Source organism: Lemur catta, chromosome 9 (assembly GCF_020740605.2).
Source record: "Lemur catta isolate mLemCat1 chromosome 9, mLemCat1.pri, whole genome shotgun sequence".
Lineage (NCBI taxonomy): Eukaryota > Metazoa > Chordata > Mammalia > Primates > Lemuridae > Lemur > Lemur catta.
This window is the reverse complement of record NC_059136.1, coordinates 19836334-19862818: the sequence shown is the minus strand read 5'-3', so window position 1 is coordinate 19862818 and position 26485 is coordinate 19836334. Positions and strand designations below refer to the sequence as shown.

Genomic DNA, 26485 nt, shown 5'->3' with positions numbered 1-26485 from the left:
TAATGCTGTGTCATCTGCCCGTATTAAAATATAACGTGTACTCCTTGAATATGTACAATTACTACGCTTCAACAAAAGTTATTTTAAACCGTCACAAGTTTAGCTACTCACCCCATTCTCTGACGTGGAGGACCACATGGCAGGCTTTCTATCTGGGCAAAACATGACAGGGGAAATAAAGAAAAGAAAAAAAGCGAAGGCAAACTCTTAGAAAATCCTCAACAGTGAAAGTAACAAAGCACTGATATTGCTTTCTTCCTGAGCGGTTCCATTGTCATTATTGAAAAGAGGCATAGCGTTCCCTCGGTATTGGGATTAACACACCAATGAGATTTCCAGTACGTATCACTGTTGCTGGACCCTTCCTTAATACAATCATTTTAATGTCCTCATGTCAAGGTAATATGTCCAGAACACGGTGAAAACACACACGTGCTCCCAGCGCTATTACGCTGTCCCTGTGGCCTTACCAAATAAGCCAGCATCTCAAAGTCTTACTTGTCCTACCAGAGGGCCACTCATCTGGACCTCAGATGTACATCTGCCATGTGTCGTCACCGTCCTCGGACACTTAGGCTCATCATCGATCCAGACAATACCCCTTCCAACAAACAAGTATATTCCACAGCCAGGCTTATTTTGTGCAGGCTAATCTCATGCTTTACCAATGGAGAAAAGTAAATGTACAGTGGATGTTTTGTTTAGTACCTGCTTACTGGAATGCTCACACAAAAAACAAGAAAAAAATGACCTTCGATTGTTCTAATAAAATTAGATAAGAAGTACGAGGGAAATTTCAGTAAACCAGTAAATCCACTAAAACTTTAAGGAATAAGTCAGGTACCGAAGTAACATATGGTATCATTACCGAACAAAGATGAACAAAAACCTCTATCTGGGAAGGTGCCAGATAAATATTAAAAAACTTAATATTCAGTACACGAGAATTCCATTACAAGATTATTCTCCCTCTTCAGAAAATGGTCAAAAAGAGAAATACGTAAGTCATTCCCCAAAATCTTGTTGGTTACTTCAAAAACATATCGAAAGAAAAGGGAAGAAACAAATAAAGAAGATTCCTTGGACAGGGAAGACACATCCACGGGCAAATATATGTACTGTAAAAAGAATCTCCTTTAAGCCGCCGAAGGAATGAACACATAGACCTTGAAGTTCTGACTTCACCAGCCCCAGACACACAGAAGAATGGCAAAAGTACCAAAGGGGTTGCTCACCTCTCTTCCCTGAAGTACAACAACTTGTTCTCATTCTTAACCTGCAACAAAGCATCATATGAAAATATAAATCAGGTCAGAAATGCGCCAAATTATTTAGAAACAAAGTGCCACACTAGGTCTTCTTTAATTACTTATCATACAGGCATCCCAGCATCCTAGTCCTTGTGATAAACATCAGAGTGGATCTTTTGTCACCTTTGTCATTTCATTTATTCACTTGCTTCCTCCCTGAATTCTTAACCTGCAGTTTCCTCGATACCAAGCTATCTGAGTTAGTGACACAGCAGTTTTTGCTCGAATGCAAAGTTCTAAAGCTGTATTCAACCAAAAAGATTTTATGAGAATACCCTGTGGTGCGAAAAATGGAAGGTACAGGGTCATGGCAGTGTGAGATCCTTGAGGAGGACATCAATTGGGCCAGTGCAGAAGGGGTCATTTGTCCTGTTCTAGTAGAATAAATGGCCACTCGGCTGCACCTCAACATCCTCAGGTACCTGTGCTTATCCTGGATCCAGACAAGTCCACTTCCAGTAAATAAGGATTCCTCACACCACACTAACGCCCCAGAACCTTTATCCCCTACATTCAGCTCATAGCGGATTACAGCACAGGTGGGCCTTTCAGGTGACTTTAGTGAAGCTTGCCGTAATGGCAACAGCAGAAGTATCTCAGGACCCTTTGGTCTGGAGCAATACTTGAAGAGATGCTGCAGTGGGACAGTTGTCAATGATGATGTAGTACTCAATAGAATAGAATCCTGGAGTTCACTGTGAACTTGGATTGTATCATTTCCAAGACTATTAATATGTGCCAGGACGTATGTGACATAAGTATCCAGTGTGGGAATTTTCCTGTCAGATTGGTTTCTAGTCCCTAACCAAAGCATATACATGTGTTCGTGTTACACGCATAGGACAATTCCCCACGTGACTCTATTTAAGGACTAGGAGTAACATGATTTCAACATAATCCAAATCCAGGCTAGCCAATTCTCCTTCAGGAATCCTTGCCTTCCATAACCAACAAATACAGCAAAATACCTCAGTATTTTCTTATTCGGTCCTCATTACTATTGTGCAAAATACATTTGCTTTCAGAAGCTGTGTAAAATCTCCCGGTCAAAGAAGACTTTACTTATTTTCCTGATTTGGCCCACTTTTCAACATCTTGTCAGTTTCGTTTAATGCTCTATTATTGGCAAGCGCAAGAAATATTAACCGCAAATGACTGAAAATCATAAGTAGATAAGTATAGTATATGCAAGAACAATACACGCAAACTACGAAGCACTACAGCGAACTCACAATCAACAGCTCTCATTGAAGATTCAATCTACATTAATAAAGATCTTATTAATAAATTTTGAATTGAAATCTCTCACCCAGGAAGAGAGGTGAGGAGTCTAGGTTCTATTTCGATATATACAACATACACCCAGCGGAACAGACACTTCAATACGTGTAGATGGCATAATGTTAACTGTATGATTCCATTTCACCACGACTTGACTTATGGGAAAGTTAAAGGATCATTTCTTTCTCACTACCCTCCAAGTTCTGTCTGAAACCAAAAACGAAGCCGAGAGAAAATCAGCCTTCACTCTCATTCCACTCGAAACGTCTGATACACAGAAAAATACAAGTAAGGCAAGATGAAGCAAGAAAATGGAATCCAGAATCCTGATAAACTAACAGGCGGATGACCCATTTTCAGAAAGAGCAGAGAAATAATAAAAACTCTGTCATAAACAATGAAAAGAAGACAATGGCAGGAATGTGTTAATAGATGGTAGATTCATAAGGAAAATGGAAATTATGAAAGGGAACCAAGTGGAAATTCCAGGACATAAAGTAATATCTTCCATAAAAAGATTTCACATGAGCTGATACATGCTGACAACATGGATGAACTTCAAAGAATTTAGGCTAAGTAAAACAAACAACAACCAACGTACTACATACGGTATGATGCCAGGTATATAAAATTTCTGAATAAGGCAAATCCATATAGACAGAAACCTGCTTAGCGGTTACCTGGGGCTAGGGAACAAAGTATACATTGATTATAAGTGGGGATGGGGCAACTTTTAGGGATGATGCACAGTTTCTAAATGTGAATTTTGGAGATGCGCACACAACTCTGTCGACTTAGTAAAAAATCATTGACTTGTACACTTAATGTGTCCTTGTTTGGGAAGGGGTAATGAAGAGTTGTTGGTGAAGGGGTAACTCTGTTCAAAGGAAGGAGAAATTCTAGTGTTCAATAGTGAAATAGGGCAAGTAGAGTTAACAATAATTTACCATATTTCAGAAGAGCTAGAATTTTTCAAATGTTCCCAACAGAGAGCGATGATAAAGGTTTCAGGTCAATCATGACCCAATTACCAAGGTCATGACACATAATGCTGTGTCATCTGCCCGTATTAAAATATAACGTGTACTCCTTGAATATGTACAATTACTACGCTTCAACAAAAGTTATTTTAAACCGTCACAAGTTTAGCTACTCACCCCATTCTCTGACGTGGAGGACCACATGGCAGGCTTTCTATCTGGGCAAAACATGACAGGGGAAATAAAGAAAAGAAAAAAAGCGAAGGCAAACTCTTAGAAAATCCTCAACAGTGAAAGTAACAAAGCACTGATATTGCTTTCTTCCTGAGCGGTTCCATTGTCATTATTGAAAAGAGGCATAGCGTTCCCTCGGTATTGGCATTAACACACCAATGAGATTTCCAGTACGTATCACTGTTGCTGGACCCTTCCTTAATACAATCATTTTAATGTCCTCATGTCAAGGTAATATGTCCAGAACACGGTGAAAACACACACGTGCTCCCAGCGCTATTACGCTGTCCCTGTGGCCTTACCAAATAAGCCAGCATCTCAAAGTCTTACTTGTCCTACCAGAGGGCCACTCATCTGGACCTCAGATGTACATCTGCCATGTGTCATCACCGTCCTCGGACACTTAGGCTCATCATCGATCCAGACAATACCCCTTCCAACAAACAAGTATATTCCACAGCCAGGCTTATTTTGTGCAGGCTAATCTCATGCTTTACCAATGGAGAAAAGTAAATGTACAGTGGATGTTTTGTTTAGTACCTGCTTACTGGAATGCTCACACAAAAAACAAGAAAAAAATGACCTTCGATTGTTCTAATAAAATTAGATAAGAAGTACGAGGGAAATTTCAGTAAACCAGTAAATCCACTAAACCTTTAAGGAATAAGTCAGGTACCGAAGTAACATATGGTATCATTACCGAACAAAGATGAACAAAAACCTCTATCTTGGGAAGGTGCCAGATAAATATTAAAAAATTTAATATTCAGTACACGAGAATTCCATTACAAGATTATTCTCCCTCTTCAGAAAATGGTCAAAAAGAGAAATACGTAAGTCATTCCCCAAAATCTTCTTGGTTACTTCAAAAACATATCGAAAGAAAAGGGAAGAAACAAATAAAGATGATTCCTTGGACAGGGAAGACACATCCACGGGCAAATATATGTACTGTAAAAAGAATCTCCTTTAAGCCGCCGAAGGAATGAACACATAGACCTTGAAGTTCTGACTTCACCAGCCCCAGACACACAGAAGAATGGCAAAAGTACCAAAGGGGTTGCTCACCTCTCTTCCCTGAAGTACAACAACTTGTTCTCATTCTTAACCTGCAACAAAGCATCATATGAAAATATAAATCAGGTCAGAAATGCGCCAAATTATTTAGAAACAAAGTGCCACACTAGGTCTTCTTTAATTACTTATCATACAGGCATCCCAGCATCCTAGTCCTTGTGATAAACATCAGAGTGGATCTTTTGTCACCTTTGTCATTTCATTTATTCACTTGCTTCCTCCCTGAATTCTTAACCTGCAGTTTCCTCGATACCAAGCTATCTGAGTTAGTGACACAGCAGTTTTTGCTCGAATGCAAAGTTCTAAAGCTGTATTCAACCAAAAAGATTTTATGAGAATACCCTGTGGTGCGAAAAATGGAAGGTACAGGGTCATGGCAGTGTGAGATCCTTGAGGAGGACATCAATTGGGCCAGTGCAGAAGGGGTCATTTGTCCTGTTCTAGTAGAATAAATGGCCACTCGGCTGCACCTCAACATCCTCAGGTACCTGTGCTTATCCTGGATCCAGACAAGTCCACTTCCAGTAAATAAGGATTCCTCACACCACACTAACGCCCCAGAACCTTTATCCCCTACATTCAGCTCATAGCGGATTACAGCACAGGTGGGCCTTTCAGGTGACTTTAGTGAAGCTTGCCGTAATGGCAACAGCAGAAGTATCTCAGGACCCTTTGGTCTGGAGCAATACTTGAAGAGATGCTGCAGTGGGACAGTTGTCAATGATGATGTAGTACTCAATAGAATAGAATCCTGGAGTTCACTGGGAACTTGGATTGTATCATTTCCAAGACTATTAATATGTGCCAGGACGTATGTGACATAAGTATCCAGTGTGGGAATTTTCCTGTCAGATTGGTTTCTAGTCCCTAACCAAAGCATATACATGTGTTCGTGTTACACGCATAGGACAATTCCCCACGTGACTCTATTTAAGGACTAGGAGTAACATGATTTCAACATAATCCAAATCCAGGCTAGCCAATTCTCCTTCAGGAATCCTTGCCTTCCATAACCAACAAATACAGCAAAATACCTCAGTATTTTCTTATTCGGTCCTCATTACTATTGTGCAAAATACATTTGCTTTCAGAAGCTGTGTAAAATCTCCCGGTCAAAGAAGACTTTACTTATTTTCCTGATTTGGCCCACTTTTCAACATCTTGTCAGTTTCGTTTAATGCTCTATTATTGGCAAGCGCAAGAAATATTAACCGCAAATGACTGAAAATCATAAGTAGATAAGTATAGTATATGCAAGAACAATACACGCAAACTACGAAGCACTACAGCGAACTCACAATCAACAGCTCTCATTGAAGATTCAATCTACATTAATAAAGATCTTATTAATAAATTTTGAATTGAAATCTCTCACCCAGGAAGAGAGGTGAGGAGTCTAGGTTCTATTTCGATATATACAACATACACCCAGCGGAACAGACACTTCAATACGTGTAGATGGCATAATGTTAACTGTATGATTCCATTTCACCACGACTTGACTTATGGGAAAGTTAAAGGATCATTTCTTTCTCACTACCCTCCAAGTTCTGTCTGAAACCAAAAACGAAGCCGAGAGAAAATCAGCCTTCACTCTCATTCCACTCGAAACGTCTGATACACAGAAAAATACAAGTAAGGCAAGATGAAGCAAGAAAATGGAATCCAGAATCCTGATAAACTAACAGGCGGATGACCCATTTTCAGAAAGAGCAGAGAAATAATAAAAACTCTGTCATAAACAATGAAAAGAAGACAATGGCAGGAATGTGTTAATAGATGGTAGATTCATAAGGAAAATGGAAATTATGAAAGGGAACCAAGTGGGAATTCCAGGACATAAAGTAATATCTTCCATAAAAAGATTTCACATGAGCTGATACATGCTGACAACATGGATGAACTTCAAAGAATTTAGGCTAAGTAAAACAAACAACAACCAACGTACTACATACGGTATGATGCCAGGTATATAAAATTTCTGAATAAGGCAAATCCATATAGACAGAAACCTGCTTAGCGGTTACCTGGGGCTAGGGAACAAAGTATACATTGATTATAAGTGGGGATGGGGCAACTTTTAGGGATGATGCACAGTTTCTAAATGTGAATTTTGGAGATGCGCACACAACTCTGTCGACTTAGTAAAAAATCATTGACTTGTACACTTAATGTGTCCTTGTTTGGGAAGGGGTAATGAAGAGTTGTTGGTGAAGGGGTAACTCTGTTCAAAGGAAGGAGAAATTCTAGTGTTCAATAGTGAAATAGGGCAAGTAGAGTTAACAATAATTTACCATATTTCAGAAGAGCTAGAATTTTTCAAATGTTCCCAACAGAGAGCGATGATAAAGGTTTCAGGTCAATCATGACCCAATTACCAAGGTCATGACACATAATGCTGTGTCATCTGCCCGTATTAAAATATAACGTGTACTCCTTGAATATGTACAATTACTACGCTTCAACAAAAGTTATTTTAAACCGTCACAAGTTTAGCTACTCACCCCATTCTCTGACGTGGAGGACCACATGGCAGGCTTTCTATCTGGGCAAAACATGACAGGGGAAATAAAGAAAAGAAAAAAAGCGAAGGCAAACTCTTAGAAAATCCTCAACAGTGAAAGTAACAAAGCACTGATATTGCTTTCTTCCTGAGCGGTTCCATTGTCATTATTGAAAAGAGGCATAGCGTTCCCTCGGTATTGGCATTAACACACCAATGAGATTTCCAGTACGTATCACTGTTGCTGGACCCTTCCTTAATACAATCATTTTAATGTCCTCATGTCAAGGTAATATGTCCAGAACACGGTGAAAACACACACGTGCTCCCAGCGCTATTACGCTGTCCCTGTGGCCTTACCAAATAAGCCAGCATCTCAAAGTCTTACTTGTCCTACCAGAGGGCCACTCATCTGGACCTCAGATGTACATCTGCCATGTGTCGTCACCGTCCTCGGACACTTAGGCTCATCATCGATCCAGACAATACCCCTTCCAACAAACAAGTATATTCCACAGCCAGGCTTATTTTGTGCAGGCTAATCTCATGCTTTACCAATGGAGAAAAGTAAATGTACAGTGGATGTTTTGTTTAGTACCTGCTTACTGGAATGCTCACACAAAAAACAAGAAAAAAATGACCTTCGATTGTTCTAATAAAATTAGATAAGAAGTACGAGGGAAATTTCAGTAAACCAGTAAATCCACTAAACCTTTAAGGAATAAGTCAGGTACCGAAGTAACATATGGTATCATTACCGAACAAAGATGAACAAAAACCTCTATCTTGGGAAGGTGCCAGATAAATATTAAAAAATTTAATATTCAGTACACGAGAATTCCATTACAAGATTATTCTCCCTCTTCAGAAAATGGTCAAAAAGAGAAATACGTAAGTCATTCCCCAAAATCTTCTTGGTTACTTCAAAAACATATCGAAAGAAAAGGGAAGAAACAAATAAAGAAGATTCCTTGGACAGGGAAGACACATCCACGGGCAAATATATGTACTGTAAAAAGAATCTCCTTTAAGCCGCCGAAGGAATGAACACATAGACCTTGAAGTTCTGACTTCACCAGCCCCAGACACACAGAAGAATGGCAAAAGTACCAAAGGGGTTGCTCACCTCTCTTCCCTGAAGTACAACAACTTGTTCTCATTCTTAACCTGCAACAAAGCATCATATGAAAATATAAATCAGGTCAGAAATGCGCCAAATTATTTAGAAACAAAGTGCCACACTAGGTCTTCTTTAATTACTTATCATACAGGCATCCCAGCATCCTAGTCCTTGTGATAAACATCAGAGTGGATCTTTTGTCACCTTTGTCATTTCATTTATTCACTTGCTTCCTCCCTGAATTCTTAACCTGCAGTTTCCTCGATACCAAGCTATCTGAGTTAGTGACACAGCAGTTTTTGCTCGAATGCAAAGTTCTAAAGCTGTATTCAACCAAAAAGATTTTATGAGAATACCCTGTGGTGCGAAAAATGGAAGGTACAGGGTCATGGCAGTGTGAGATCCTTGAGGAGGACATCAATTGGGCCAGTGCAGAAGGGGTCATTTGTCCTGTTCTAGTAGAATAAATGGCCACTCGGCTGCACCTCAACATCCTCAGGTACCTGTGCTTATCCTGGATCCAGACAAGTCCACTTCCAGTAAATAAGGATTCCTCACACCACACTAACGCCCCAGAACCTTTATCCCCTACATTCAGCTCATAGCGGATTACAGCACAGGTGGGCCTTTCAGGTGACTTTAGTGAAGCTTGCCGTAATGGCAACAGCAGAAGTATCTCAGGACCCTTTGGTCTGGAGCAATACTTGAAGAGATGCTGCAGTGGGACAGTTGTCAATGATGATGTAGTACTCAATAGAATAGAATCCTGGAGTTCACTGGGAACTTGGATTGTATCATTTCCAAGACTATTAATATGTGCCAGGACGTATGTGACATAAGTATCCAGTGTGGGAATTTTCCTGTCAGATTGGTTTCTAGTCCCTAACCAAAGCATATACATGTGTTCGTGTTACACGCATAGGACAATTCCCCACGTGACTCTATTTAAGGACTAGGAGTAACATGATTTCAACATAATCCAAATCCAGGCTAGCCAATTCTCCTTCAGGAATCCTTGCCTTCCATAACCAACAAATACAGCAAAATACCTCAGTATTTTCTTATTCGGTCCTCATTACTATTGTGCAAAATACATTTGCTTTCAGAAGCTGTGTAAAATCTCCCGGTCAAAGAAGACTTTACTTATTTTCCTGATTTGGCCCACTTTTCAACATCTTGTCAGTTTCGTTTAATGCTCTATTATTGGCAAGCGCAAGAAATATTAACCGCAAATGACTGAAAATCATAAGTAGATAAGTATAGTATATGCAAGAACAATACACGCAAACTACGAAGCACTACAGCGAACTCACAATCAACAGCTCTCATTGAAGATTCAATCTACATTAATAAAGATCTTATTAATAAATTTTGAATTGAAATCTCTCACCCAGGAAGAGAGGTGAGGAGTCTAGGTTCTATTTCGATATATACAACATACACCCAGCGGAACAGACACTTCAATACGTGTAGATGGCATAATGTTAACTGTATGATTCCATTTCACCACGACTTGACTTATGGGAAAGTTAAAGGATCATTTCTTTCTCACTACCCTCCAAGTTCTGTCTGAAACCAAAAACGAAGCCGAGAGAAAATCAGCCTTCACTCTCATTCCACTCGAAACGTCTGATACACAGAAAAATACAAGTAAGGCAAGATGAAGCAAGAAAATGGAATCCAGAATCCTGATAAACTAACAGGCGGATGACCCATTTTCAGAAAGAGCAGAGAAATAATAAAAACTCTGTCATAAACAATGAAAAGAAGACAATGGCAGGAATGTGTTAATAGATGGTAGATTCATAAGGAAAATGGAAATTATGAAAGGGAACCAAGTGGGAATTCCAGGACATAAAGTAATATCTTCCATAAAAAGATTTCACATGAGCTGATACATGCTGACAACATGGATGAACTTCAAAGAATTTAGGCTAAGTAAAACAAACAACAACCAACGTACTACATACGGTATGATGCCAGGTATATAAAATTTCTGAATAAGGCAAATCCATATAGACAGAAACCTGCTTAGCGGTTACCTGGGGCTAGGGAACAAAGTATACATTGATTATAAGTGGGGATGGGGCAACTTTTAGGGATGATGCACAGTTTCTAAATGTGAATTTTGGAGATGCGCACACAACTCTGTCGACTTAGTAAAAAATCATTGACTTGTACACTTAATGTGTCCTTGTTTGGGAAGGGGTAATGAAGAGTTGTTGGTGAAGGGGTAACTCTGTTCAAAGGAAGGAGAAATTCTAGTGTTCAATAGTGAAATAGGGCAAGTAGAGTTAACAATAATTTACCATATTTCAGAAGAGCTAGAATTTTTCAAATGTTCCCAACAGAGAGCGATGATAAAGGTTTCAGGTCAATCATGACCCAATTACCAAGGTCATGACACATAATGCTGTGTCATCTGCCCGTATTAAAATATAACGTGTACTCCTTGAATATGTACAATTACTACGCTTCAACAAAAGTTATTTTAAACCGTCACAAGTTTAGCTACTCACCCCATTCTCTGACGTGGAGGACCACATGGCAGGCTTTCTATCTGGGCAAAACATGACAGGGGAAATAAAGAAAAGAAAAAAAGCGAAGGCAAACTCTTAGAAAATCCTCAACAGTGAAAGTAACAAAGCACTGATATTGCTTTCTTCCTGAGCGGTTCCATTGTCATTATTGAAAAGAGGCATAGCGTTCCCTCGGTATTGGCATTAACACACCAATGAGATTTCCAGTACGTATCACTGTTGCTGGACCCTTCCTTAATACAATCATTTTAATGTCCTCATGTCAAGGTAATATGTCCAGAACACGGTGAAAACACACACGTGCTCCCAGCGCTATTACGCTGTCCCTGTGGCCTTACCAAATAAGCCAGCATCTCAAAGTCTTACTTGTCCTACCAGAGGGCCACTCATCTGGACCTCAGATGTACATCTGCCATGTGTCGTCACCGTCCTCGGACACTTAGGCTCATCATCGATCCAGACAATACCCCTTCCAACAAACAAGTATATTCCACAGCCAGGCTTATTTTGTGCAGGCTAATCTCATGCTTTACCAATGGAGAAAAGTAAATGTACAGTGGATGTTTTGTTTAGTACCTGCTTACTGGAATGCTCACACAAAAAACAAGAAAAAAATGACCTTCGATTGTTCTAATAAAATTAGATAAGAAGTACGAGGGAAATTTCAGTAAACCAGTAAATCCACTAAAACTTTAAGGAATAAGTCAGGTACCGAAGTAACATATGGTATCATTACCGAACAAAGATGAACAAAAACCTCTCTCTTGGGAAGGTGCCAGATAAATATTAAAAAATTTAATATTCAGTACACGAGAATTCCATTACAAGATTATTCTCCCTCTTCAGAAAATGGTCAAAAAGAGAAATACGTAAGTCATTCCCCAAAATCTTCTTGGTTACTTCAAAAACATATCGAAAGAAAAGGGAAGAAACAAATAAAGAAGATTCCTTGGACAGGGAAGACACATCCACGGGCAAATATATGTACTGTAAAAAGAATCTCCTTTAAGCCGCCGAAGGAATGAACACATAGACCTTGAAGTTCTGACTTCACCAGCCCCAGACACACAGAAGAATGGCAAAAGTACCAAAGGGGTTGCTCACCTCTCTTCCCTGAAGTACAACAACTTGTTCTCATTCTTAACCTGCAACAAAGCATCATATGAAAATATAAATCAGGTCAGAAATGCGCCAAATTATTTAGAAACAAAGTGCCACACTAGGTCTTCTTTAATTACTTATCATACAGGCATCCCAGCATCCTAGTCCTTGTGATAAACATCAGAGTGGATCTTTTGTCACCTTTGTCATTTCATTTATTCACTTGCTTCCTCCCTGAATTCTTAACCTGCAGTTTCCTCGATACCAAGCTATCTGAGTTAGTGACACAGCAGTTTTTGCTCGAATGCAAAGTTCTAAAGCTGTATTCAACCAAAAAGATTTTATGAGAATACCCTGTGGTGCGAAAAATGGAAGGTACAGGGTCATGGCAGTGTGAGATCCTTGAGGAGGACATCAATTGGGCCAGTGCAGAAGGGGTCATTTGTCCTGTTCTAGTAGAATAAATGGCCACTCGGCTGCACCTCAACATCCTCAGGTACCTGTGCTTATCCTGGATCCAGACAAGTCCACTTCCAGTAAATAAGGATTCCTCACACCACACTAACGCCCCAGAACCTTTATCCCCTACATTCAGCTCATAGCGGATTACAGCACAGGTGGGCCTTTCAGGTGACTTTAGTGAAGCTTGCCGTAATGGCAACAGCAGAAGTATCTCAGGACCCTTTGGTCTGGAGCAATACTTGAAGAGATGCTGCAGTGGGACAGTTGTCAATGATGATGTAGTACTCAATAGAATAGAATCCTGGAGTTCACTGGGAACTTGGATTGTATCATTTCCAAGACTATTAATATGTGCCAGGACGTATGTGACATAAGTATCCAGTGTGGGAATTTTCCTGTCAGATTGGTTTCTAGTCCCTAACCAAAGCATATACATGTGTTCGTGTTACACGCATAGGACAATTCCCCACGTGACTCTATTTAAGGACTAGGAGTAACATGATTTCAACATAATCCAAATCCAGGCTAGCCAATTCTCCTTCAGGAATCCTTGCCTTCCATAACCAACAAATACAGCAAAATACCTCAGTATTTTCTTATTCGGTCCTCATTACTATTGTGCAAAATACATTTGCTTTCAGAAGCTGTGTAAAATCTCCCGGTCAAAGAAGACTTTACTTATTTTCCTGATTTGGCCCACTTTTCAACATCTTGTCAGTTTCGTTTAATGCTCTATTATTGGCAAGCGCAAGAAATATTAACCGCAAATGACTGAAAATCATAAGTAGATAAGTATAGTATATGCAAGAACAATACACGCAAACTACGAAGCACTACAGCGAACTCACAATCAACAGCTCTCATTGAAGATTCAATCTACATTAATAAAGATCTTATTAATAAATTTTGAATTGAAATCTCTCACCCAGGAAGAGAGGTGAGGAGTCTAGGTTCTATTTCGATATATACAACATACACCCAGCGGAACAGACACTTCAATACGTGTAGATGGCATAATGTTAACTGTATGATTCCATTTCACCACGACTTGACTTATGGGAAAGTTAAAGGATCATTTCTTTCTCACTACCCTCCAAGTTCTGTCTGAAACCAAAAACGAAGCCGAGAGAAAATCAGCCTTCACTCTCATTCCACTCGAAACGTCTGATACACAGAAAAATACAAGTAAGGCAAGATGAAGCAAGAAAATGGAATCCAGAATCCTGATAAACTAACAGGCGGATGACCCATTTTCAGAAAGAGCAGAGAAATAATAAAAACTCTGTCATAAACAATGAAAAGAAGACAATGGCAGGAATGTGTTAATAGATGGTAGATTCATAAGGAAAATGGAAATTATGAAAGGGAACCAAGTGGGAATTCCAGGACATAAAGTAATATCTTCCATAAAAAGATTTCACATGAGCTGATACATGCTGACAACATGGATGAACTTCAAAGAATTTAGGCTAAGTAAAACAAACAACAACCAACGTACTACATACGGTATGATGCCAGGTATATAAAATTTCTGAATAAGGCAAATCCATATAGACAGAAACCTGCTTAGCGGTTACCTGGGGCTAGGGAACAAAGTATACATTGATTATAAGTGGGGATGGGGCAACTTTTAGGGATGATGCACAGTTTCTAAATGTGAATTTTGGAGATGCGCACACAACTCTGTCGACTTAGTAAAAAATCATTGACTTGTACACTTAATGTGTCCTTGTTTGGGAAGGGGTAATGAAGAGTTGTTGGTGAAGGGGTAACTCTGTTCAAAGGAAGGAGAAATTCTAGTGTTCAATAGTGAAATAGGGCAAGTAGAGTTAACAATAATTTACCATATTTCAGAAGAGCTAGAATTTTTCAAATGTTCCCAACAGAGAGCGATGATAAAGGTTTCAGGTCAATCATGACCCAATTACCAAGGTCATGACACATAATGCTGTGTCATCTGCCCGTATTAAAATATAACGTGTACTCCTTGAATATGTACAATTACTACGCTTCAACAAAAGTTATTTTAAACCGTCACAAGTTTAGCTACTCACCCCATTCTCTGACGTGGAGGACCACATGGCAGGCTTTCTATCTGGGCAAAACATGACAGGGGAAATAAAGAAAAGAAAAAAAGCGAAGGCAAACTCTTAGAAAATCCTCAACAGTGAAAGTAACAAAGCACTGATATTGCTTTCTTCCTGAGCGGTTCCATTGTCATTATTGAAAAGAGGCATAGCGTTCCCTCGGTATTGGCATTAACACACCAAAGAGATTTCCAGTACGTATCACTGTTGCTGGACCCTTCCTTAATACAATCATTTTAATGTCCTCATGTCAAGGTAATATGTCCAGAACACGGTGAAAACACACACGTGCTCCCAGCGCTATTACGCTGTCCCTGTGGCCTTACCAAATAAGCCAGCATCTCAAAGTCTTACTTGTCCTACCAGAGGGCCACTCATCTGGACCTCAGATGTACATCTGCCATGTGTCGTCACCGTCCTCGGACACTTAGGCTCATCATCGATCCAGACAATACCCCTTCCAACAAACAAGTATATTCCACAGCCAGGCTTATTTTGTGCAGGCTAATCTCATGCTTTACCAATGGAGAAAAGTAAATGTACAGTGGATGTTTTGTTTAGTACCTGCTTACTGGAATGCTCACACAAAAAACAAGAAAAAAATGACCTTCGATTGTTCTAATAAAATTAGATAAGAAGTACGAGGGAAATTTCAGTAAACCAGTAAATCCACTAAACCTTTAAGGAATAAGTCAGGTACCGAAGTAACATATGGTATCATTACCGAACAAAGATGAACAAAAACCTCTATCTTGGGAAGGTGCCAGATAAATATTAAAAAATTTAATATTCAGTACACGAGAATTCCATTACAAGATTATTCTCCCTCTTCAGAAAATGGTCAAAAAGAGAAATACGTAAGTCATTCCCCAAAATCTTCTTGGTTACTTCAAAAACATATCGAAAGAAAAGGGAAGAAACAAATAAAGAAGATTCCTTGGACAGGGAAGACACATCCACGGGCAAATATATGTACTGTAAAAAGAATCTCCTTTAAGCCGCCGAAGGAATGAACACATAGACCTTGAAGTTCTGACTTCACCAGCCCCAGACACACAGAAGAATGGCAAAAGTACCAAAGGGGTTGCTCACCTCTCTTCCCTGAAGTACAACAACTTGTTCTCATTCTTAACCTGCAACAAAGCATCATATGAAAATATAAATCAGGTCAGAAATGCGCCAAATTATTTAGAAACAAAGTGCCACACTAGGTCTTCTTTAATTACTTATCATACAGGCATCCCAGCATCCTAGTCCTTGTGATAAACATCAGAGTGGATCTTTTGTCACCTTTGTCATTTCATTTATTCACTTGCTTCCTCCCTGAATTCTTAACCTGCAGTTTCCTCGATACCAAGCTATCTGAGTTAGTGACACAGCAGTTTTTGCTCGAATGCAAAGTTCTAAAGCTGTATTCAACCAAAAAGATTTTATGAGAATACCCTGTGGTGCGAAAAATGGAAGGTACAGGGTCATGGCAGTGTGAGATCCTTGAGGAGGACATCAATTGGGCCAGTGCAGAAGGGGTCATTTGTCCTGTTCTAGTAGAATAAATGGCCACTCGGCTGCACCTCAACATCCTCAGGTACTTGTGCTTATCCTGGATCCAGACAAGTCCACTTCCAGTAAATAAGGATTCCTCACACCACACTAACGCCCCAGAACCTTTATCCCCTACATTCAGCTCATAGCGGATTACAGCACAGGTGGGCCTTTCAGGTGACTTTAGTGAAGCTTGCCGTAATGGCAACAGCAGAAGTATCTCAGGACCCTTTGGTCTGGAGCAATACTTGAAGAGATGCTGCAGTGGGACAGTTGTCAATGATGATGTAGTACTCAATAGAATAGAATCCTGGAGTTCACTGTGAACTTGGATTGTATCATTTCCAAGACTATTAATATGTGCCAGGACGTATGTGACATAAGTATCCAGTGTGGGAATTTTCCTGTCAGATTGGTTTCTAGTCCCTAACCAAAGCATATACATGTGTTCGTGTTACACGCATAGGACAATTCCCCACGTGACTCTATTTAAGGACTAGGAGTAACATGATTTCAACATAATCCAAATCCAGGCTAGCCAATTCTCCTTCAGGAATCCTTGCCTTCCATAACCAACAAATACAGCAAAATACCTCAGTATTTTCTTATTCGGTCCTCATTACTATTGTGCAAAATACATTTGCTTTCAGAAGCTGTGTAAAATCTCCCGGTCAAAGAAGACTTTACTTATTTTCCTGATTTGGCCCACTTTTCAACATCTTGTCAGTTTCGTTTAATGCTCTATTATTGGCAAGCGCAAGAAATATTAACCGCAAATGACTGAAAATCATAAGTAGATAAGTATAGTATATGCAAGAACAATACACGCAAACTACGAAGCACTACAGCGAACTCACAATCAACAGCTCTCATTGAAGATTCAATCTACATTAATAAAGATCTTATTAATAAATTTTGAATTGAAATCTCTCACCCAGGAAGAGAGGTGAGGAGTCTAGGTTCTATTTCGATATATACAACATACACCCAGCGGAACAGACACTTCAATACGTGTAGATGGCATAATGTTAACTGTATGATTCCATTTCACCACGACTTGACTTATGGGAAAGTTAAAGGATCATTTCTTTCTCACTACCCTCCAAGTTCTGTCTGAAACCAAAAACGAAGCCGAGAGAAAATCAGCCTTCACTCTCATTCCACTCGAAACGTCTGATACACAGAAAAATACAAGTAAGGCAAGATGAAGCAAGAAAATGGAATCCAGAATCCTGATAAACTAACAGGCGGATGACCCATTTTCAGAAAGAGCAGAGAAATAATAAAAACTCTGTCATAAACAATGAAAAGAAGACAATGGCAGGAATGTGTTAATAGATGGTAGATTCATAAGGAAAATGGAAATTATGAAAGGGAACCAAGTGGGAATTCCAGGACATAAAGTAATATCTTCCATAAAAAGATTTCACATGAGCTGATACATGCTGACAACATGGATGAACTTCAAAGAATTTAGGCTAAGTAAAACAAACAACAACCAACGTACTACATACGGTATGATGCCAGGTATATAAAATTTCTGAATAAGGCAAATCCATATAGACAGAAACCTGCTTAGCGGTTACCTGGGGCTAGGGAACAAAGTATACATTGATTATAAGTGGGGATGGGGCAACTTTTAGGGATGATGCACAGTTTCTAAATGTGAATTTTGGAGATGCGCACACAACTCTGTCGACTTAGTAAAAAATCATTGACTTGTACACTTAATGTGTCCTTGTTTGGGAAGGGGTAATGAAGAGTTGTTGGTGAAGGGGTAACTCTGTTCAAAGGAAGGAGAAATTCTAGTGTTCAATAGTGAAATAGGGCAAGTAGAGTTAACAATAATTTACCATATTTCAGAAGAGCTAGAATTTTTCAAATGTTCCCAACAGAGAGCGATGATAAAGGTTTCAGGTCAATCATGACCCAATTACCAAGGTCATGACACATAATGCTGTGTCATCTGCCCGTATTAAAATATAACGTGTACTCCTTGAATATGTACAATTACTACGCTTCAACAAAAGTTATTTTAAACCGTCACAAGTTTAGCTACTCACCCCATTCTCTGACGTGGAGGACCACATGGCAGGCTTTCTATCTGGGCAAAACATGACAGGGGAAATAAAGAAAAGAAAAAAAGCGAAGGCAAACTCTTAGAAAATCCTCAACAGTGAAAGTAACAAAGCACTGATATTGCTTTCTTCCTGAGCGGTTCTATTGTCATTATTGAAAAGAGGCATAGCGTTCCCTCGGTATTGGCATTAACACACCAATGAGATTTCCAGTACGTATCACTGTTGCTGGACCCTTCCTTAATACAATCATTTTAATGTCCTCATGTCAAGGTAATATGTCCAGAACACGGTGAAAACACACACGTGCTCCCAGCGCTATTACGCTGTCCCTGTGGCCTTACCAAATAAGCCAGCATCTCAAAGTCTTACTTGTCCTACCAGAGGGCCACTCATCTGGACCTCAGATGTACATCTGCCATGTGTCGTCACCGTCCTCGGACACTTAGGCTCATCATCGATCCAGACAATACCCCTTCCAACAAACAAGTATATTCCACAGCCAGGCTTATTTTGTGCAGGCTAATCTCATGCTTTACCAATGGAGAAAAGTAAATGTACAGTGGATGTTTTGTTTAGTACCTGCTTACTGGAATGCTCACACAAAAAACAAGAAAAAAATGACCTTCGATTGTTCTAATAAAATTAGATAAGAAGTACGAGGGAAATTTCAGTAAACCAGTAAATCCACTAAAACTTTAAGGAATAAGTCAGGTACCGAAGTAACATATGGTATCATTACCGAACAAAGATGAACAAAAACCTCTATCTTGGGAAGGTGCCAGATAAATATTAAAAAATTTAATATTCAGTACACGAGAATTCCATTACAAGATTATTCTCCCTCTTCAGAAAATGGTCAAAAAGAGAAATACGTAAGTCATTCCCCAAAATCTTCTTGGTTACTTCAAAAACATATCGAAAGAAAAGGGAAGAAACAAATAAAGAAGATTCCTTGGACAGGGAAGACACATCCACGGGCAAATATATGTACTGTAAAAAGAATCTCCTTTAAGCCGCCGAAGGAATGAACACATAGACCTTGAAGTTCTGACTTCACCAGCCCCAGACACACAGAAGAATGGCAAAAGTACCAAAGGGGTTGCTCACCTCTCTTCCCTGAAGTACAACAACTTGTTCTCATTCTTAACCTGCAACAAAGCATCATATGAAAATATAAATCAGGTCAGAAATGCGCCAAATTATTTAGAAACAAAGTGCCACACTAGGTCTTCTTTAATTACTTATCATACAGGCATCCCAGCATCCTAGTCCTTGTGATAAACATCAGAGTGGATCTTTTGTCACCTTTGTCATTTCATTTATTCACTTGCTTCCTCCCTGAATTCTTAACCTGCAGTTTCCTCGATACCAAGCTATCTGAGTTAGTGACACAGCAGTTTTTGCTCGAATGCAAAGTTCTAAAGCTGTATTCAACCAAAAAGATTTTATGAGAATACCCTGTGGTGCGAAAAATGGAAGGTACAGGGTCATGGCAGTGTGAGATCCTTGAGGAGGACATCAATTGGGCCAGTGCAGAAGGGGTCATTTGTCCTGTTCTAGTAGAATAAATGGCCACTCGGCTGCACCTCAACATCCTCAGGTACTTGTGCTTATCCTGGATCCAGACAAGTCCACTTCCAGTAAATAAGGATTCCTCACACCACACTAACGCCCCAGAACCTTTATCCCCTACATTCAGCTCATAGCGGATTACAGCACAGGTGGGCCTTTCAGGTGACTTTAGTGAAGCTTGCCGTAATGGCAACAGCAGAAGTATCTCAGGACCCTTTGGTCTGGAGCAATACTTGAAGAGATGCTGCAGTGGGACAGTTGTCAATGATGATGTAGTACTCAATAGAATAGAATCCTGGAGTTCACTGGGAACTTGGATTGTATCATTTCCAAGACTATTAATATGTGCCAGGACGTATGTGACATAAGTATCCAGTGTGGGAATTTTCCTGTCAGATTGGTTTCTAGTCCCTAACCAAAGCATATACATGTGTTCGTGTTACACGCATAGGACAATTCCCCACGTGACTCTATTTAAGGACTAGGAGTAACATGATTTCAACATAATCCAAATCCAGGCTAGCCAATTCTCCTTCAGGAATCCTTGCCTTCCATAACCAACAAATACAGCAAAATACCTCAGTATTTTCTTATTCGGTCCTCATTACTATTGTGCAAAATACATTTGCTTTCAGAAGCTGTGTAAAATCTCCCGGTCAAAGAAGACTTTACTTATTTTCCTGATTTGGCCCACTTTTCAACATCTTGTCAGTTTCGTTTAATGCTCTATTATTGGCAAGCGCAAGAAATATTAATCGCAAATGACTGAAAATCATAAGTAGATAAGTATAGTATATGCAAGAACAATACACGCAAACTACGAAGCACTACAGCGAACTCACAATCAACAGCTCTCATTGAAGATTCAATCTACATTAATAAAGATCTTATTAATAAATTTTGAATTGAAATCTCTCACCCAGGAAGAGAGGTGAGGAGTCTAGGTTCTATTTCGATATATACAACATACACCCAGCGGAACAGACACTTCAATACGTGTAGATGGCATAATGTTAACTGTATGATTCCATTTCACCACGACTTGACTTATGGGAAAGTTAAAGGATCATTTCTTTCTCACTACCCTCCAAGTTCTGTCTGAAACCAAAAACGAAGCCGAGAGAAAATCAGCCTTCACTCTCATTCCACTCGAAACGTCTGATACACAGAAAAATACAAGTAAGGCAAGATGAAGCAAGAAAATGGAATCCAGAATCCTGATAAACTAACAGGCGGATGACCCATTTTCAGAAAGAGCAGAGAAATAATAAAAACTCTGTCATAAACAATGAAAAGAAGACAATGGCAGGAATGTGTTAATAGATGGTAGATTCATAAGGAAAATGGAAATTATGAAAGGGAACCAAGTGGGAATTCCAGGACATAAAGTAATATCTTCCATAAAAAGATTTCACATGAGCTGATACATGCTGACAACATGGATGAACTTCAAAGAATTTAGGCTAAGTAAAACAAACAACAACCAACGTACTACATACGGTATGATGCCAGGTATATAAAATTTCTGAATAAGGCAAATCCATATAGACAGAAACCTGCTTAGCGGTTACCTGGGGCTAGGGAACAAAGTATACATTGATTATAAGTGGGGATGGGGCAACTTTTAGGGATGATGCACAGTTTCTAAATGTGAATTTTGGAGATGCGCACACAACTCTGTCGACTTAGTAAAAAATCATTGACTTGTACACTTAATGTGTCCTTGTTTGGGAAGGGGTAATGAAGAGTTGTTGGTGAAGGGGTAACTCTGTTCAAAGGAAGGAGAAATTCTAGTGTTCAATAGTGAAATAGGGCAAGTAGAGTTAACAATAATTTACCATATTTCAGAAGAGCTAGAATTTTTCAAATGTTCCCAACAGAGAGCGATGATAAAGGTTTCAGGTCAATCATGACCCAATTACCAAGGTCATGACACATAATGCTGTGTCATCTGCCCGTATTAAAATATAACGTGTACTCCTTGAATATGTACAATTACTACGCTTCAACAAAAGTTATTTTAAACCGTCACAAGTTTAGCTACTCACCCCATTCTCTGACGTGGAGGACCACATGGCAGGCTTTCTATCTGGGCAAAACATGACAGGGGAAATAAAGAAAAGAAAAAAAGCGAAGGCAAACTCTTAGAAAATCCTCAACAGTGAAAGTAACAAAGCACTGTTATTGCTTTCTTCCTGAGCGGTTCTATTGTCATTATTGAAAAGAGGCATAGCGTTCCCTCGGTATTGGCATTAACACACCAATGAGATTTCCAGTACGTATCACTGTTGCTGGACCCTTCCTTAATACAATCATTTTAATGTCCTCATGTCAAGGTAATATGTCCAGAACACGGTGAAAACACACACGTGCTCCCAGCGCTATTACGCTGTCCCTGTGGCCTTACCAAATAAGCCAGCATCTCAAAGTCTTACTTGTCCTACCAGAGGGCCACTCATCTGGACCTCAGATGTACATCTGCCATGTGTCGTCACCGTCCTCGGACACTTAGGCTCATCATCGATCCAGACAATACCCCTTCCAACAAACAAGTATATTCCACAGCCAGGCTTATTTTGTGCAGGCTAATCTCATGCTTTACCAATGGAGAAAAGTAAATGTACAGTGGATGTTTTGTTTAGTACCTGCTTACTGGAATGCTCACACAAAAAACAAGAAAAAAATGACCTTCGATTGTTCTAATAAAATTAGATAAGAAGTACGAGGGAAATTTCAGTAAACCAGTAAATCCACTAAAACTTTAAGGAATAAGTCAGGTACCGAAGTAACATATGGTATCATTACCGAACAAAGATGAACAAAAACCTCTATCTTGGGAAGGTGCCAGATAAATATTAAAAAATTTAATATTCAGTACACGAGAATTCCATTACAAGATTATTCTCCCTCTTCAGAAAATGGTCAAAAAGAGAAATACGTAAGTCATTCCCCAAAATCTTCTTGGTTACTTCAAAAACATATCGAAAGAAAAGGGAAGAAACAAATAAAGAAGATTCCTTGGACAGGGAAGACACATCCACGGGCAAATATATGTACTGTAAAAAGAATCTCCTTTAAGCCGCCGAAGGAATGAACACATAGACCTTGAAGTTCTGACTTCACCAGCCCCAGACACACAGAAGAATGGCAAAAGTACCAAAGGGGTTGCTCACCTCTCTTCCCTGAAGTACAACAACTTGTTCTCATTCTTAACCTGCAACAAAGCATCATATGAAAATATAAATCAGGTCAGAAATGCGCCAAATTATTTAGAAACAAAGTGCCACACTAGGTCTTCTTTAATTACTTATCATACAGGCATCCCAGCATCCTAGTCCTTGTGATAAACATCAGAGTGGATCTTTTGTCACCTTTGTCATTTCATTTATTCACTTGCTTCCTCCCTGAATTCTTAACCTGCAGTTTCCTCGATACCAAGCTATCTGAGTTAGTGACACAGCAGTTTTTGCTCGAATGCAAAGTTCTAAAGCTGTATTCAACCAAAAAGATTTTATGAGAATACCCTGTGGTGCGAAAAATGGAAGGTACAGGGTCATGGCAGTGTGAGATCCTTGAGGAGGACATCAATTGGGCCAGTGCAGAAGGGGTCATTTGTCCTGTTCTAGTAGAATAAATGGCCACTCGGCTGCACCTCAACATCCTCAGGTACTTGTGCTTATCCTGGATCCAGACAAGTCCACTTCCAGTAAATAAGGATTCCTCACACCACACTAACGCCCCAGAACCTTTATCCCCTACATTCAGCTCATAGCGGATTACAGCACAGGTGGGCCTTTCAGGTGACTTTAGTGAAGCTTGCCGTAATGGCAACAGCAGAAGTATCTCAGGACCCTTTGGTCTGGAGCAATACTTGAAGAGATGCTGCAGTGGGACAGTTGTCAATGATGATGTAGTACTCAATAGAATAGAATCCTGGAGTTCACTGGGAACTTGGATTGTATCATTTCCAAGACTATTAATATGTGCCAGGACGTATGTGACATAAGTATCCAGTGTGGGAATTTTCCTGTCAGATTGGTTTCTAGTCCCTAACCAAAGCATATACATGTGTTCGTGTTACACGCATAGGACAATTCCCCACGTGACTCTATTTAAGGACTAGGAGTAACATGATTTCAACATAATCCAAATCCAGGCTAGCCAATTCTCCTTCAGGAATCCTTGCCTTCCATAACCAACAAATACAGCAAAATACCTCAGTATTTTCTTATTCGGTCCTCATTACTATTGTGCAAAATACATTTGCTTTCAGAAGCTGTGTAAAATCTCCCGGTCAAAGAAGACTTTACTTATTTTCCTGATTTGGCCCACTTTTCAACATCTTGTCAGTTTCGTTTAATGCTCTATTATTGGCAAGCGCAAGAAATATTAATCGCAAATGACTGAAAATCATAAGTAGATAAGTATAGTATATGCAAGAACAATACACGCAAACTACGAAGCACTACAGCGAACTCACAATCAACAGCTCTCATTGAAGATTCAATCTACATTAATAAAGATCTTATTAATAAATTTTGAATTGAAATCTCTCACCCAGGAAGAGAGGTGAGGAGTCTAGGTTCTATTTCGATATATACAACATACACCCAGCGGAACAGACACTTCAATACGTGTAGATGGCATAATGTTAACTGTATGATTCCATTTCACCACGACTTGACTTATGGGAAAGTTAAAGGATCATTTCTTTCTCACTACCCTCCAAGTTCTGTCTGAAACCAAAAACGAAGCCGAGAGAAAATCAGCCTTCACTCTCATTCCACTCGAAACGTCTGATACACAGAAAAATACAAGTAAGGCAAGATGAAGCAAGAAAATGGAATCCAGAATCCTGATAAACTAACAGGCGGATGACCCATTTTCAGAAAGAGCAGAGAAATAATAAAAACTCTGTCATAAACAATGAAAAGAAGACAATGGCAGGAATGTGTTAATAGATGGTAGATTCATAAGGAAAATGGAAATTATGAAAGGGAACCAAGTGGGAATTCCAGGACATAAAGTAATATCTTCCATAAAAAGATTTCACATGAGCTGATACATGCTGACAACATGGATGAACTTCAAAGAATTTAGGCTAAGTAAAACAAACAACAACCAACGTACTACATACGGTATGATGCCAGGTATATAAAATTTCTGAATAAGGCAAATCCATATAGACAGAAACCTGCTTAGCGGTTACCTGGGGCTAGGGAACAAAGTATACATTGATTATAAGTGGGGATGGGGCAACTTTTAGGGATGATGCACAGTTTCTAAATGTGAATTTTGGAGATGCGCACACAACTCTGTCGACTTAGTAAAAAATCATTGACTTGTACACTTAATGTGTCCTTGTTTGGGAAGGGGTAATGAAGAGTTGTTGGTGAAGGGGTAACTCTGTTCAAAGGAAGGAGAAATTCTAGTGTTCAATAGTGAAATAGGGCAAGTAGAGTTAACAATAATTTACCATATTTCAGAAGAGCTAGAATTTTTCAAATGTTCCCAACAGAGAGCGATGATAAAGGTTTCAGGTCAATCATGACCCAATTACCAAGGTCATGACACATAATGCTGTGTCATCTGCCCGTATTAAAATATAACGTGTACTCCTTGAATATGTACAATTACTACGCTTCAACAAAAGTTATTTTAAACCGTCACAAGTTTAGCTACTCACCCCATTCTCTGACGTGGAGGACCACATGGCAGGCTTTCTATCTGGGCAAAACATGACAGGGGAAATAAAGAAAAGAAAAAAAGCGAAGGCAAACTCTTAGAAAATCCTCAACAGTGAAAGTAACAAAGCACTGTTATTGCTTTCTTCCTGAGCGGTTCTATTGTCATTATTGAAAACAGGCATAGCGTTCCCTCGGTATTGGCATTAACACACCAATGAGATTTCCAGTACGTATCACTGTTGCTGGACCCTTCCTTAATACAATCATTTTAATGTCCTCATGTCAAGGTAATATGTCCAGAACACGGTGAAAACACACACGTGCTCCCAGCGCTATTACGCTGTCCCTGTGGCCTTACCAAATAAGCCAGCATCTCAAAGTCTTACTTGTCCTACCAGAGGGCCACTCATCTGGACCTCAGATGTACATCTGCCATGTGTCGTCACCGTCCTCGGACACTTAGGCTCATCATCGATCCAGACAATACCCCTTCCAACAAACAAGTATATTCCACAGCCAGGCTTATTTTGTGCAGGCTAATCTCATGCTTTACCAATGGAGAAAAGTAAATGTACAGTGGATGTTTTGTTTAGTACCTGCTTACTGGAATGCTCACACAAAAAACAAGAAAAAAATGACCTTCGATTGTTCTAATAAAATTAGATAAGAAGTACGAGGGAAATTTCAGTAAACCAGTAAATCCACTAAAACTTTAAGGAATAAGTCAGGTACCGAAGTAACATATGGTATCATTACCGAACAAAGATGAACAAAAACCTCTATCTTGGGAAGGTGCCAGATAAATATTAAAAAATTTAATATTCAGTACACGAGAATTCCATTACAAGATTATTCTCCCTCTTCAGAAAATGGTCAAAAAGAGAAATACGTAAGTCATTCCCCAAAAT

At 39.4% G+C, this 26485-nt stretch overlaps 8 non-coding genes across 8 annotated transcripts; all 8 read right to left on the bottom strand.

Moving 5' to 3' along the window:
- Positions 1 to 524: 524 nt before the first annotated feature.
- LOC123645529 lies at positions 525 to 590 on the bottom strand. The gene has a single exon (XR_006737640.1). It is a non-coding gene; the product is annotated as a small nucleolar RNA SNORD109A (small nucleolar RNA).
- Positions 591 to 4161: 3571 nt separating this feature from the next.
- Positions 4162 to 4227, bottom strand: LOC123645517. Its single transcript, XR_006737628.1, has one exon. It is a non-coding gene; the product is annotated as a small nucleolar RNA SNORD109A (small nucleolar RNA).
- A 3572-nt stretch (positions 4228 to 7799) lies between these two features.
- On the bottom strand, positions 7800 to 7865 carry LOC123645528. The gene has a single exon (XR_006737639.1). It is a non-coding gene; the product is annotated as a small nucleolar RNA SNORD109A (small nucleolar RNA).
- Positions 7866 to 11437: 3572 nt separating this feature from the next.
- LOC123645527 lies at positions 11438 to 11503 on the bottom strand. The gene has a single exon (XR_006737638.1). It is a non-coding gene; the product is annotated as a small nucleolar RNA SNORD109A (small nucleolar RNA).
- Positions 11504 to 15075: 3572 nt separating this feature from the next.
- Positions 15076 to 15141, bottom strand: LOC123645526. Its single transcript, XR_006737637.1, has one exon. It is a non-coding gene; the product is annotated as a small nucleolar RNA SNORD109A (small nucleolar RNA).
- Positions 15142 to 18713: 3572 nt separating this feature from the next.
- Positions 18714 to 18779, bottom strand: LOC123645525. The gene has a single exon (XR_006737636.1). It is a non-coding gene; the product is annotated as a small nucleolar RNA SNORD109A (small nucleolar RNA).
- A 3572-nt stretch (positions 18780 to 22351) lies between these two features.
- Positions 22352 to 22417, bottom strand: LOC123645524. The gene has a single exon (XR_006737635.1). It is a non-coding gene; the product is annotated as a small nucleolar RNA SNORD109A (small nucleolar RNA).
- A 3572-nt stretch (positions 22418 to 25989) lies between these two features.
- On the bottom strand, positions 25990 to 26055 carry LOC123645523. The gene has a single exon (XR_006737634.1). It is a non-coding gene; the product is annotated as a small nucleolar RNA SNORD109A (small nucleolar RNA).
- Between the last annotated feature and the right edge of the window lie 430 nt (positions 26056 to 26485).